Raw genomic sequence first — 14,964 nt, forward strand, 5'->3', positions numbered from 1 at the left:
CATCGGTTTGTTGTGTCTTGCTGAGGAGACTGCAGTGTGGGTGCGGGCTGTGATTGGCGGCTCTGAGAGCCCTGCTGAAAATCCAATCCTGAAAATCCAAACCAATCATTAAAGTCCAATGCTTTATCGGTTGCAGTAACAGTGGCGGGTCTGCAGAGGGCGTTACATCATCCAGCTTCTGTTGATGGTTAATTTGCTCTATTTTTTGGGCATGTGGGTTAATTTGATTTATTATTGGGTGAGACATTTCTCATTATCTCAGTTTGATTATCTTTTTGGTCTTCAGCATTCATTCTAGCCTACTGTAGTTTTGGCTTTTTCATGCTGTGCAATAATCACTAGATTGTTTACATGTGGGAAGTAAAAAAAACTGTTAATACTATGTTACTGTATTTAAATCTGTTTTCATGTTTTAGCACTTGAGTATATATTTTTCTGTTTTTGCACTTCCTACACTTGTATCGCAAATCATCTTACTCCACTGAAATCAATGGGAATTCACTTAATGCATTCCAGGACACCCAAAATACACAGCACCTCCACCCCCTCCTTCATTGCGTTTAAATGGCGTAAAATTTACTTGAAGTTTTACTAATTGTGGGCTACCCTCACCCATCTTGCCCGCTAATAACAGGCTGGGTCCACTGTATACTCTAGGCCAGGGTTCACTAACTTTATTTACTACCGTCAGTGTTGACAATCCAGGAGATGGGGCCATGAAATTTCTAGTCCTTACCAACCTTTGAGCCAACACCAAAAATGTCACAAGTGCATGCACAGGCCCATTTTGCTTCCATCTAGTGCAGTGCTTTTTCTGCTATGAAGAAGATATCGCGATTGGCTGGCAACTAGTTCAGGTTGTCTCGCGCCTACTGCCCGATTACTGCTGGGATAGGTTCCAGCATGCCGGCGACACCTGTGGGGACAAGCGGTATGGATGGATGGAAGAAAATATTTCATACGCCCCAGCTCTCCTCAATGACTATAAATTGTATAATGTGTCTATTAAAATGTTAAAAGTACACCTCTGCATGACATTGCATCCTAATTAATGACTTCCCTGGGGTCACACACAGTGTCGGAATATGCCTCCCTGGAGGGGAGGGGGGCTGCCCCACTATTTGAGAACACTGATCTACTCAAAAGTGTTTAACATGTTGCTTGTATGAATACGTAGATGAACAGTACTACTGTCCACTGTCAGTTGATACAACATTTCAAGTAAATTAAACATTTTTGGACCATCGAAGGGAAATTAGACAATTTCCCATGACATCCACACTGCTTTGACAGCCATGTTAATTATAGGACCTTCATAATAGTAACTCAGGCTCAAAACACCTATTCAGAACTCCTTCACTATAACGTTGCCCATATTATTTCCCATTTTAATCTATTATCCAGCACACCCGGGAGCCTCACGAGAGTAAGCGGTTCAGAAAATGGATGGATTGATGTTTCTTTTATTTATTTGGTATGATGCTGGAGCCTATCCCAGCAGTCATTGGGCAGTAGGTGGGTGACACCCTGAACCCGTTGCCAGCCAATCGTAGGGCACACAGAAAGGAACAACCATCCGCACTCACACCTAGGGACGATTTGGAGTGCTCAATCAGCCTACCATGCATGTTTTTGGGATGTGAGAGGAAACCGAAGTGCCCGGAGAAAACCCATGCGGGCACGAGGAGAACATGCAAACTCCACACAGGGTGGGCCGGAGGTGGAATCGAACTCACATTCTCCTAACTGTGAGGCAGATGTGCTAAAAAGTGCACCACCGTGCCGCCCTTGAACTAAAACTACTACTACAACATCGGTGCAAAATGTGCTGCCATCATTCATTCATCCATCCATTTTCTGTAGAGCTGATCCCAGTTGACTTGAGGCTAGACAGGTTGCCAGTCAATGGCAGGGACATACAGACGTGTACGTACAGTCACATCTACAGGCCATCTTCAATTAAACTAGCATGTGAGGTGTTTTTTTTGTAAATTTGAGATAAATTCTATGCAGGAAGGAGGAGCCCAGATTTGAACTCCACTTTGAAGGGTTAAAGGGTGTTTTTCAGAAAGCAAATGTATGTCAAGTGGGGCTCGCCGTCAGGAATGATTGGAGCAGGGCGACCAAGTGCAGCTTCAACCAGGGTTTATTAAAAGGGAAAGGGAGTTGGAAGGGAGGTAGGTGGGGAAAGGGAGTTGGAAGGCAGGTAGGTGGGTGGGGAAACGAAGACACAGACGGGATAAAGACTCACGGCCAGCAGAAGACAGAAATCCACTCGGACACAGATAAAATTCTGACCGTGAGCCTCCAGACAAGACAAGTCCAAGGTGGCAGCAACAGTCTGAACCGCGCACAGCGGCAAACGGGGAAACAGAACCGTGCGCAGCGGCAATCGGGGAAACAGAACGGCAATCGGGGAGTCAGAACCGCAATCGGCGGCATTTGGGGAGTCAGAACCGCAATCGGCGGCATTAGGGAGGCAGAGCTGTGCGCAGCGGCAGGAATCAAGACGTGCAGTAACCGTTGGAACGGGGGTCGGGTGATGATCCTGGTCCGGCGCCGCTGGATCGAGGTTCAATGGCGGCCGCAGGTCCGGCGACGCCGAGGCCCGATGGCGGCCGCGAGTCCGATGGCACTGGGACGCCCTCCGACGGTAGCCACGGGTCCGGCACCGCTGGGGCGCAGTCCGGCGATGGCCGCGGATCCGGCGGCGCCAAGGTGGGTCCCGATGGCGCCCGTGGGTCCGGCGTCGCAGACGGGGGCTGGTGGCAGAGGTTGGTCGGACGGGAGACAACAGTAGACACCGACAGGGAGAAACACACAGGCAGGGCTTAAATACATAAGGTAACAAGAGGAAGCGGGTGCCAGACATTACGGTGTTGAAAGGGGTGTGGCTGAGGGAAGTTCCCGGCCGAGCGTGCTCTGGCACGGGCGTGACACTTGCCAGTCTGTTGTCTTGAACAAGACCACTGATGCAGCTCTTCAGCCCTCAGAGCATCTCTATCATTGCAGAGGATGAAATACTCGTAATTGGACCCAGAGCCGTGCTTTACCATTAGGCAGACCAGGCAACTGCCTGGGGCCCCCACTGACCAGGCCACTAGGGGACCCCCGAAGGCCGACAAACTTTACTCCACAGCAATGTCTCAATGTGGCAAAGACGCAAACGCAATGACCGCAGCAACAATTTATTATTAACTGTTTATAAATTGACATTTATAATTAATTCCTTCGTTTCAAGCCTTTTTTGTATTTCTTTTTTTTACTTAACTACACGATATATGCCTGCCATATAGTCTATTGTACTCTAATTTTGTCAGCTCTCTGTTGTCCCCTAAATAAACTATGCCAAGAGCGCTTCTGGTGCCAGCAGGGGCACGCTTTGTTCGCGCACCAGGGGGCCCCCATAAACTTGTTTGCCTAGAGCCCCCAAAAGTCTAGGCCCAACCGTGATTGGACGTTCATATCTGGCTCATTTTCCCCGCTTTTTACAAATACAGTCGTATGCATCACCAAACAGGCAAACGTGTGAGGAGCGTCCTGGGCATGTACAGTCGTATGCAAAAGTTTGGGCACCCCTGATCATTTTCATGATTTTCCTTTATAAATCATTGGTTGTTCGGATCAGCAATTACAGTTGAATATATCATATAGCAGACAAAACAGTGATATTTGAGAAGTGAAATGAAGTATATATGATTTACAGAAAGTGTGCAATCATTACTGTGGTGAATAGTCTTTGTTGCTTCGCTGGTCTCCAAAAAAAGACTCGTGACACACTGCTGACTGGGAAAATATTTTATTCAACCGATGTCAGAGTGAAGTCTCTCCAAAATTCGAGTGGCCCCAAAGCATAGATGTCAAAACAGCCCAACAGCAAAGAATCTCGCCCCTGTCAGGCCCATAGCTTTTATACCTGGCAAGAAGCTGATGTCATGGCTTTTTGCATCTCAGTCTACAACTTGTTTTTGATGCCCCTAAAAGGGCATGTACTAGGGGATCTTCCCTGGTCGCGGACAAAATGGTTCATCCATATTCTAAGTACCTATACATTACTGAAACTAAAGCCTCTCTGCGAAGCCAAAATAGCTTATGGTAGTCTCACTGCTGCTAGTTGACCTTCTATGGCAACATACAGACATGCATGGAGTCCAAATTATACCACATTACCTAAACAAAAGTAGGCACGTGCATAAATATGGGCACCCCAACAGAAAAATGACATCAATATGTAGTAAGTAGATCCTCCTTTTGCAGAAATAACAGCCTCCAAACACTTCCTATAGCTTCCAACGAGAGTCTGGATTCTGGTTGAAGGTATTTTTTACCATTCTTGACAAAATATCTACAGTTGAGTCAGGTTTGATGGTTTCCGAGCATGGACAGTCCGCTTTAAATCACACCACAGATTTTCAATAATATTCAGGTCTGTGCACTGATGGCCATTCCAGAACGTTGTACTTGTTCCTCTGGATGAATGCCTTAGTAGAATTTAAGCAGTGTTTGGGATCGTTGTCTTGTTGAAGTATCCAGCCCCTACGCAACTTCGTCACTAATTCTTGGACATTGTTTGCAAGAATCTGCTGAATCCATGTGACCTTCAACTTTAACAAGATTGCCAGTACCTGCACTGGCCCCACAGCATGATGGAACCACCACCAAATTTGACTGTGGGTAGCAAGTGTTTGTCATGGAATGCTGTGTTCTTCTTCCTCTATGCATACCACCCCTTATGTCCAAATAACTAAATTTTAGTTTCATCAGTCCACAGCACCTCATTCCAAAATGAAGCTGGCTTGTCCAAATGTGCTTTAGCATACCTCAAGTGACTCTTGTTTGTGGCATGTGCGCAGAAAAGGCTTCTGCCGCATTATTCTCCCATACAGCATCTCCTTGTACAAAGTGCACTGAATAGTTGAACGATACACAGTGTCACCATCTGCATGAAGATCATGTTGTAGGTCTTTGGAGCTGATCTGTGGGTTGACTTTGACTGTTCTCACCATCCTTCACCTCTGCTTATCTGAGATTTTTCTTGGCCTGCCACTCCGGGCCTTAACCAGAACTGTGGTTGTGGTCTTCCATTTCCTCACCATGTTCCTCACAGTGCAAACTGACAACTGAAATCTCTGAGCTAGCTATTTGTATCCTTCCCTTAAATTATGATGTTGAAAAACCTTTGTTTTCAGGTCATTTGTCAGTTGTTTTGAGGCTCCCATGTTGCCACTCCTCAGAGAAGATGCAAAGAGGAGAACAACTCGCAACTGGACACCTTAAATACCCGTAACTGGAGATGTTTTGTAAAGACGAATGGTCAAAATACCTTCAACCAGAATCCAGACTCTCATTGGAAGTTATAGGAAGCGTTTGGAGGCTGTTATTTCTGCAAAAGGAGGATTTTTCTGTTGGGGTGCCCAAATTTATGCACCTGCCTACTTTTGTTCAAGTAATGATTGCACACGTTCTGTAAATCCTATAAACTTCATTTCACTTCTCAAATATCACGGTGTTTGTCTGCTATATGACATATTTAACTGAAATTTCTGATTCGAACAACCAATGATTTATAAAGGAAAATCATGAAAATGATCAGGGGTGCCCAAACTTTTGCATACGACTGTACATGCCCAGGACGCTGCTCACATGTTTGCCTGTCTGGTGATGTTTTACCGATTCACAACCACGGTCCATTGGGCGCTGTTGAACTTGACTGCCCTTACACCTGTTTATGGACCCCGTGGAGGCTATTTTGTGTGTTTTGGGGTGTTCTTTAGTATTGAGGGGGGTTGGTTGGCCGCTGTTACTTTTTTCCTTTGTCTTGTTGCTTTGCTTTGATGGCTTTTAACTTTCGTACTTACTGGCTTTCTTTGTGGCGCCGTTGTGTGGCAGCCTTATAGGAGCCTATTGAGTTGCGCTCATGTCATCTGTGTGTCTTTTATGTACCCGCTCTGTGGTATGAATACTGCTGGGGCCTGTATTTCCCCAACCCCTAGGATCAATAATGTTTCAATCAATCAATCTATGTGCTTGACCTCAGGTAACCCAAGAATCTTGAGCATTTTTAATGTGTCTTGAGGACAACAAGCCACTGACTGAAAGGTTGTCGACTGACACTGAAAATGAGTGAATCACAATCCTTATTAATTATTGAGGTTTAATTTTTATTGTTTGTTTTTGCTCCCTCTCCACACAAATTGGCTCTTGTTGCACATTACCTCAGATTTATACTATGTTCAAAGATTGAATAACAATAAATGATATACAGTAGCGCTATTTTCCTTTTGTATAGTATTATACCGGCTTTAAGATGCTGTGCTTCATGTCTAGTTGCATAACACGTACTCTGTATGTTATCTGTAGAAGTACTGCACAGAGGTTCATACCTTGTTTTGTATATTTAGTATTATGCTGGAGTTATTTACTTTTCCTTATATTTTGCTATTGTAATCTGCAGTTTTTTGTACATTTTGTGTTTTATAATCACATATTATTTAGGTAAAATACTTGTTTAAAATTCTTTTTTCTGACATTAGATCATTATAGATATGGTGTTGTCACGCCCACCTCTCAAAATCCAACCCTAACGTCCCCGTTGTCAGAGGTGGTAACAGGTGTTAGGTTACGGATTTTAGTTATTGATCTGACTCCAAATTGCGATCAACACTCAACACATAAATTGCTATGTCCTAATCCACACACTGGCGCACCTAACAATTTTGCGAGTTCGTTCTGTCAAAGAGAAGACCAGTAGATCAATTAGACCAAATTTACCAATTATTTATTCCTGACAAAGCGCACTAATACAGGCCTGGGTCCCGGGTCCCGGGTCCCTCACACTAAAACTCGTGCGTTTTTGTGACCACCAAAAGACGACACATTCTTCCGGGTTGCCCAGTTTTAAAGAAACACAATATGAATATTAAAGCATGCAAAATATTGTGAGATGATTGGTCGATGGCCATCTCCTCCCCGTCCAGGTGTCGCTGAGGTCAGGCGGTTGGGTTTTCCCCTCAAAGCCCGGCCTCATAGACTTGCTGTTGTTCTCGTTCCTCACCGACCTTGAGGTGGTCTCCTCCGGTACTCCCTATCCGGGCCTATTCCACAACACTTCAAAGAAAACAAGTTCATGCAGTTTGCCTGCACATTCTTCGCCCCCCACCAATCCACACGAGCACTCCAATACTAGATATTAATATGATTATAAGTTTAACACAACCTTAAAAAATATGTTTGCAAACTCCCAAAAGCACATTTCCCTTTACAGGTCAAGCTGGCAAATAGGGCAATGGTAAAGCTCATGGGCCAATCACCCGTGTAGTGGATTTAAAAACGATTACAGAAACATTGATGAAGAAAAAGAAACCCCACAACGTAGGAGATGTAGACTCTTCAAGCATACAAGCTGAAGAGGAAATGAAGCCGCATACTGAAAACCATTTGGAGAGGGTGCGGTGGAATCTGCTATCCCCTAGGAAACCGACCAACATAGCAACCTGGAACATCAGGACCATGTTCGCAGCAGGGAAAACAACAGTCATTGCTGGAGAGATGAGAAGATACAAGGTTTCCATTCTTGGCCTGTGCGAAACCAGATGGACCCATACAGGTGAAGTCAAACTAGCCAGTGGCGGGTACATTCGCTACTCTGGACATGCAGAGGAAGCAGCACCACACACAGAAGGAGTGGCACTCATGCTCTCCAAAGAAGCACAACAGGCCCTCATCAGTTGGGAGCCCATCAGCTCAAGAATTATCACTGCAAGATTCCAAACCACCCATAAAAGAATCAACCTTCAAATCATACAGTGCTATGCACCTACCAACAATGCAGAGGAGGAAATGAAGGATAATTTCTATAACCAACTACAACATCTACTCCAGTCCAGGAAGGAAAAAGACCTAACCTTACTCATGGGCGACATGAATGCCAAGGTGGGAAACAACAACAATGGATACGAACTGGCCATGGGAAGACATGGACTTGGCACCATGAACAAAAATGGGGAAAGATTTTCAGACATATGTGCTGACACCAACCTGGTCATAAGAGGCACCATATTCCCCCATAAACCCATTCATAAAGCCACCTGGATATCTCCCGACCACACTACCGAAAACCAGATTGACCACATATGCATCAACCGGAAGTTCAGACGATCTTTCCTGGATGTGAGAGTAAAGAGGGGGGCAGACGCTGGATCAGACCACCACCTACTGGCTGCAAAACTCCAACTCAAGCTAAAGCACCGCAATACCCCTGCTGGGAACAGAACAAAGTACAACATCCACCTCTTCCAGGACATTGGAACAACTGAGCTGTATAAAACCACCCTCCAGAACAGGTTTCAAGCCCTGCAAGAACAACCAGTGAAGGAATACTGGAACAGCCTGAAAAGTGTATGGAAGGAAACCTGTCTAGAAGTTTTAGGGAAAAGGACAACAGATCATAAACCTTGGTTGTCAACAGAAACCTGGAAAAAAATAGAAGAAAAGAGGGCCAAAAAGGATACACTGAACAAATGCAAGACACGAGCGAGAAAGGCCGCAGCCTACAAGGACTACGAGGAAGTAAACAAGGAAGTAAGGAAAAGAAAGGGACAAGAAAAACTACATTGAGGCACTGGCTAAAGAAGCACAGGAAGCAGCAGCACAAAAGAAACTTTACATGACCACCAGGAAACTAGCTGGGAAGTTCTGCTGCACGCTACGCAGAAGGGGGTAGCGAGTTCAGGGTCCTAACAGCCTGGAGAAAGAAGCTGTTGGCGAGTCTGGTGGTGCGGGAGCGCAGGCTCCTGTACCTCTTCCCAGAGGGCAGAAGAGAAGAAGAGATCTCACCAGCAGCACACCAACTCAAAATCAATTGCGCCCCCCCAACAAGATCTGAGGTAAAGAGGGCTATCATGATGCTCCAACATGGCAAAGCCACAGGGCCAGATGAAATTAAAGTCAAAGTCAAAGTCAGCTTTATTGTCAATTTCTCCACATGCCAAAGACACACAAAGAAACTGAAATTTCGTTCCCCCCTATCCCACGGTGACAAGACATGGCCCACAACAGACAAACAAGTAAACGTAGTAAACGTAAATCCCAGCAGAGGCCCTACAGGCGGATGTTGAAACTACAACCACCATGCTCCACACACTCATCAGGAAAATATGGGAGGAGGAAGAAAACATACCAGCAGAATGGAAAGATGGGCTTATTGCTGTCATCCCCAAAAAAGGAGACCTAAGAGACTGCAACAACTACAGAGGCATCATGATGCTATCAACACCGAGCAAAGTGCCAAGCCGCATCATCTTAGAAAGACTACGGAAAGGGGTTGACGAGGAGCTCAGAGAAAATCAAGCTGGTTTCAGAAGTGGAAGATCGTGTATTGACCAAATTGCTACCCTTAGGATCATCATAGAACAATCGAGAGAATGGAACACCCCAGCTTACGTAAATTTCATAGACTTCGAAAAGGCGTTTGACAGCATAGACCGGAAGCTATTATGGAGCTTAATGGCACATTACGGAATACCCCATAAGTTCATCAACATAATCAAAAGCTCATATCAGGACATGCAGTGCCAAGTGCTGCACCAGGGACCAACACAGAAAACATTCACTGTGCTCACTGGAGTGAAACAGGGATGTCTACTTTCCCCCTTTCTATTCCTCCTATGCATTGACTGGATCATGAAACAAACTAACCACAATAAAAAGACAGGCATCCAATGGACTTTGACAGAACAACTAGAAGACCTGGACTTTGCTGACGATATTGCTCTACTCTCACACAGCCACCAACAGATACGGGAGAAAACTCAACTACTCGAAAAAAGAGCAGCTGGACTGGGACTAAAAATAAACGGAGCAAAAACCAAAGTAATGCGAGTAAACAACAAAAACACAAACCCCATTAGCCTCAGGGGCTGCCCACTGGAAGAGGTAGACAAATTAACATACCTAGGAAGTGTAATTGCAGTGGACGGTGGAACGGAGGAAGATGTGAAATCAAGAATAGAAAGCAAGAACAGCATTCAACATATTAGAAAAGATCTGGAAAACCAAAACCATTTCACTCGATACTAAACTCAAAATCTTCAACTCCAACGTCAAAACAGTGCTGCTATATGGAGCAGAAACATGGAGAACCACCAAACACATCACCGCTAAACTGCAAACCTTTACAAACCACTGCCTAAGACGCATCCTCAGGATCTTCTGGCCCAACCGCATCAGCAACACCAGCCTATGGGACCGCACCAAACAAGAAACAATAGAGATACGGGTTTTGAGGAGGAAGTGGAGCTGGATAGGACATACCCTGAGAAAAAACAACATGGCTATAGCCAAGCAGGCGTTAACATGGAACCCACAAGGCAAGCAGAGGGAGACCCAAAACAACTGGAGAAGGAGCACAGAGCTGGATGTCAAGAAGATGGGACTGTCGTGGAAACAGCTGGAGAAAATGGCACAAGACAGACGAGGGTGGAAACTCTTCATCGATGGCCTATGTTCCAAAAGGAATGGAAAGGCTTAAAGAAAGAAAAGAAGTTGTCACGTGCAGGCGCCGCTGACCGCCCGACCACGTCCCCTTGTCACCGGAATCACCGCCACCTGGCACGGGCTCATTGAGAGCGCTATATCAGTGCAGCCAGCGCAAAATCTCCGTCAGCTTGTCCCGTGATGTCCGTGTGTGCACTGGTCCAATTACGCTTGACTGTCTGAATTGTTCATACTCGATACTTGTCCCGTTTGTCTTGTCCGTCCTTCTCCCCAGTCAGCCGCTATCCTCTTCAGATCACTCCTGTCTGCGATCGGCTCCTGGTCCGCCATCCAGCCATCCCTACCCGACGAAACCTCCTTCGCCCGTGCACCGCTCCAGCCCTCCACCGCTCCCCTTCCCCTTGACAATAAACTGTGTCACCGCACTTGGCTGTACTGTCCGTCCGTTACAGGTGTGGGCATCAATTTTGTTCAGAATTAATTTTTAGAACATGTCTACAAAACTTCACTTCTTTCTTTGATAGTCTAGCCCACATACTGTGCCTTGAAAAATACTAATGTTTTGAGTGTATCTCGTGTACTGTGTTAAGAAATATATAGAAAGTACGATGTTTCATGTACTATGAATTGAGAAGTGTAAAAACTGAGTGTTGCACATACTATGTGTACTGATCTCCCTGTGCGTTATGTTAGGTTACGGATTTTAGTTATTGATCTGACTCCAAATTGCGATCAACACTTAACACATACCGTAATTTCCGGACTATAAGCCGCACCGGACTATAAGCCGCACCAGCTAAAATTCAGGGATATTTTTGTTTTTTTCTTACATAAGCCGCACTGGACTATAAGCCGCACGTGCACATGAGTTTTTTACAAAGAAAGACAGTACACAGAAAGCCGTAAAAATCCATAAATACGCCGCGCCGCCATTTAAGCCTCAGGGTTCAAAGTAACCTTCTGAATAAAATGCATTAAAAGTTCACATTCATTACAACTTGTTTTTGGTGAGCAAAATGTCAGAAGAATTGAATTTAAATGCTGACTGCTTTGTGTAATCTCTGAGTCACATGGCAGAGTAAGAGAAAGGGTTTAGAGCCCTTTGACGCAGGTCACCTAGCGTGCATTCCTATTAAAGCTCATTATAGTCACAAGCAACACAGCCAGAATAAACAGCAGCCATAGTAATGTTTCAAAATAGTATTTTTGTTGTTGTTTTTTTCTTCAAGATAACGCACAACAGTGGTCCACAGCCTTTTTACGAGTGTATAAAAGTGATCAAGTCATCACAAAAAAATTATGAAAAAAATCTTATATAAGCCGCACCTGACTATAAACCGCAGGGTTCAAAATTTTGGAAAAAAGTCGCGTTTTATAGTCCGGAAATTACGGTAAATTGCTATGTCCTAATCCACACACTGGCGCACCTAACAATTTTGCGAGTTCGTTCTGTCAAAGAGAAGACTAGTAGATCAATCAGACCAAATTTACCAATTGTTTATTCCTGACAAAGCGCACTAATACAGGCCTGGGTCCCGGGTCCCTCACACTAAAACTCGTGCGTTTTTGTGACCACCAAAAGACGACACATTCTTCCGGGTTGCCCAGTTTTGAAGAAACACAATATGAATATTAAAGCATGCAAAATATTGTGAGATGATTGGTCGATGGCCATCTCCTCCCCGTCCAGGTGTTGCTGAGGTCAGGCGGTTGGGTTTTCCCCGCGAAGCCCGGCCACATAGACGTGCTGTTGTTCTCGTTTCTCACCGACCTTGAGGTGTTCTCGTCCGGTACTCCCTATCTGGGCCAATTCCACAACACTTCGAAGAAAACAAGTTCATGCAGTTTGCCTGCACATTCTTCGCCACCCACCAATCCACACGAGCACTCCAATACTAGATATTAATATGATTATAAGTTTAACACAACCTTAAAAAATATGTTTGCAAACTCCCGAAAGCACATTTCCCTTTATTCCCTCTCATGACCTCATTTATGAGGTCATCACCCGTTACTCTAGCAAACAGCTACCAGCGCGCTGTCGATCCTTCCTTCCCCCCGCGGCTCATGTTGAGTCACCAGCGTATATTGGCCCATCGGTGGCCACGAGCCAACGGTTTTCCTGATCAATCGGACAGTGAGTGACCTAATACATGGAATACAACAACAACCGCATAAAATCATTATTGTAGTAAAAATAGCCACAGCAACAAGCACAGACATGATGAGGCCTTTCCAGCTTCCGAACGTTTTCATCCAATCAGACCAAATATCGGTGTGTACGCCTGAATGATCTTTCATCTTTTTGTTCAGTGTCCTTAGTCCTTCCAACGCCCTGGTCAGTCGGCCTCCTGGTGCCGTGTTGTTTGGGATGAAAGTACAACATGCATCACCAAACAATCCACCCACACCATGTTCCTTAGTCAATAGCCTGTCCAACGCAATTCTATTTTGGAACGCCATTAACGACGTTGCAGCCAATTGTTCATGAACTGCGGCAAATGATTCAGCTGTATAATTACCCAGTCGTTGGACATTGTAATGAAAGTAATTAGTGCGGTCTACATTTTTATTGGGGGTGATCCATAGGAAGATACTTTCGAATCCCGAGGACACTTGATTAACGAGTTTATACTTATCTGGCACACCCCGGGGCACTCCTATAGTGTCAATATATGTTGGATCGTCGTCGCTCAACCACGGGGGCAAAACGTCTCTTTTGGCTCGCTTCAGGAGCCCCGCCAGTGGGGACTCCAGGTTCCAATTGAGATTCTGTATTTCAATGGGGACAACCACCATAGGCATTATCAAAGACACGAGGGCACAGATACCTGATGCATTCTTCGGCAAGCGATCCTATAATTTGTCATCACCACACCACAACCAGATGTCACTGGTCTTCCTCTGCTCCTTCCATCACTGCTGGGCGAATTCTGGCATGTCCTGTTAAAGCTTGAAAACAAGTGAATTTGGAAAAAACTTTGTATATCACAATTACAAATTGAAACCTACTCACCCATTTCTATTTTACCACTCCCCCCTTTGACACATTCACCCAATGTGTCATTACGTATCAAAAGGAACCTGCAAAGCGTCCCCCCCTCATCACCACACTCATTGTAGCCAGGCCCGTGGAACCTCTAGCTACCATCTGGGCCCCGGGACCATCACCCCAAGTCCTTGAAACTTGACTGTCCACCACACACTCGGCAACACAAACAAAAATCATCGCACTCCTGTGAGCTTATAGCCCTGCTGACAGCGGACATTTGTACACACAAAAACAAAAACAGACATCAAGTATCAAAATAAAAACAGTCATAAAATGAATCCTGGCGCCCGCGGATCATGTCCTGAAAACCACGTCAACAAGTTCATCATAAAAACCAAAAGGGCAAGGGTTAACATATTCTTGTAAAGCCAACACAAACTTTCCACGAACACAATCGACAACCTGCAAGAATGAAAACAAGTTACGCAAGCAACGCGCAATCCGCTCCTTGGCTGGTGGCTGATGCTGCAAAAAAAAAATCAAGTCACGCAGAAAAACAAAGCAGAGCGTGCTATTGTCGCAAACACGTTCAAGCGTCAAACAATTGGTCACTGTCCACCTAGTCCGTCACCCCGTCGGGTGAGCTCAAAGTCGTCACACGTCAAATCGTCCAAAGTCTTGCTGTTCGATACTAGTTCTGTCTTGTCTGACCATATCACTGAAATGGGCCTTCTCCATCACACCGTTTTGTTGTCGATGGTGCCCCTGATTGATCATTGAGCCATGGTTCCGGTCAGAACTCATCACTTACCAGTTCCAGACCCTCCAGTCTGTACCACCCCTTCAGGTGAGAGGAATTTTATCCTCAATTGCAAACACATCACCCCAACTTCAGACCTCTCTGGCCAATCATACTGCGCACACACACTCAAAGTTAGTATGTTAGTGTGCAGTCAAACATTGACTCCTAATAGTAACTCTTCACATTTGGACATACTTGTCAACATGACCTATTGTAAAATCTCCAATTCAATTGTCCATAAACTCGCCCATCAGATTCATCGCAAATTGTCATATATGTCTATCTGGGGGGGCCGACTGTGGGACCCGCGTGTCAGGGGAGCCTCCATAACCTCAGATTGCTCCTACAAACTCGATCTCTATTACTTATCCTAATTAAATTCAATAAAGATGGGTCCGACTATTCCCTCTGGATTTTTACGTCATCATTTGGCTCTCCCCCTTTTTCCTGTTGTCTAGCTCAAAGGTGTTTCTCAGTCTGCTTCTCTTTATTGCCCCTCTTGGCGGGTCTCACTCCCCCCTTTTTTCTCTTCCTAAAAATCCTGCCTGTCACACCATCCAGCACCTCTCCCTGCTTCCTTAAGTCGTCACCTATTTCCACTCCTTTCATCCACTCCCTCGCGCGGTCTGCCCCCCTCTGCAAAGCTGCAGCTCCACACAGGGAGCGCCAAGCCCTC

At 45.3% G+C, this 14,964-nt stretch overlaps 1 pseudogene; it reads left to right on the forward strand.

The window, feature by feature from the left end:
* The first annotated feature begins 7,118 nt into the window (after nucleotides 1-7,118).
* On the forward strand, nucleotides 7,119-10,528 carry LOC148398632 (uncharacterized; annotated as a pseudogene).
* The last annotated feature ends 4,436 nt before the right edge of the window (nucleotides 10,529-14,964 follow it).

This window comes from Syngnathus floridae, chromosome 4 (assembly GCF_059516105.1).
Source record: "Syngnathus floridae isolate MCC-2025c chromosome 4, RoL_Sflo_1.0, whole genome shotgun sequence".
NCBI lineage: Eukaryota > Metazoa > Chordata > Actinopteri > Syngnathiformes > Syngnathidae > Syngnathus > Syngnathus floridae.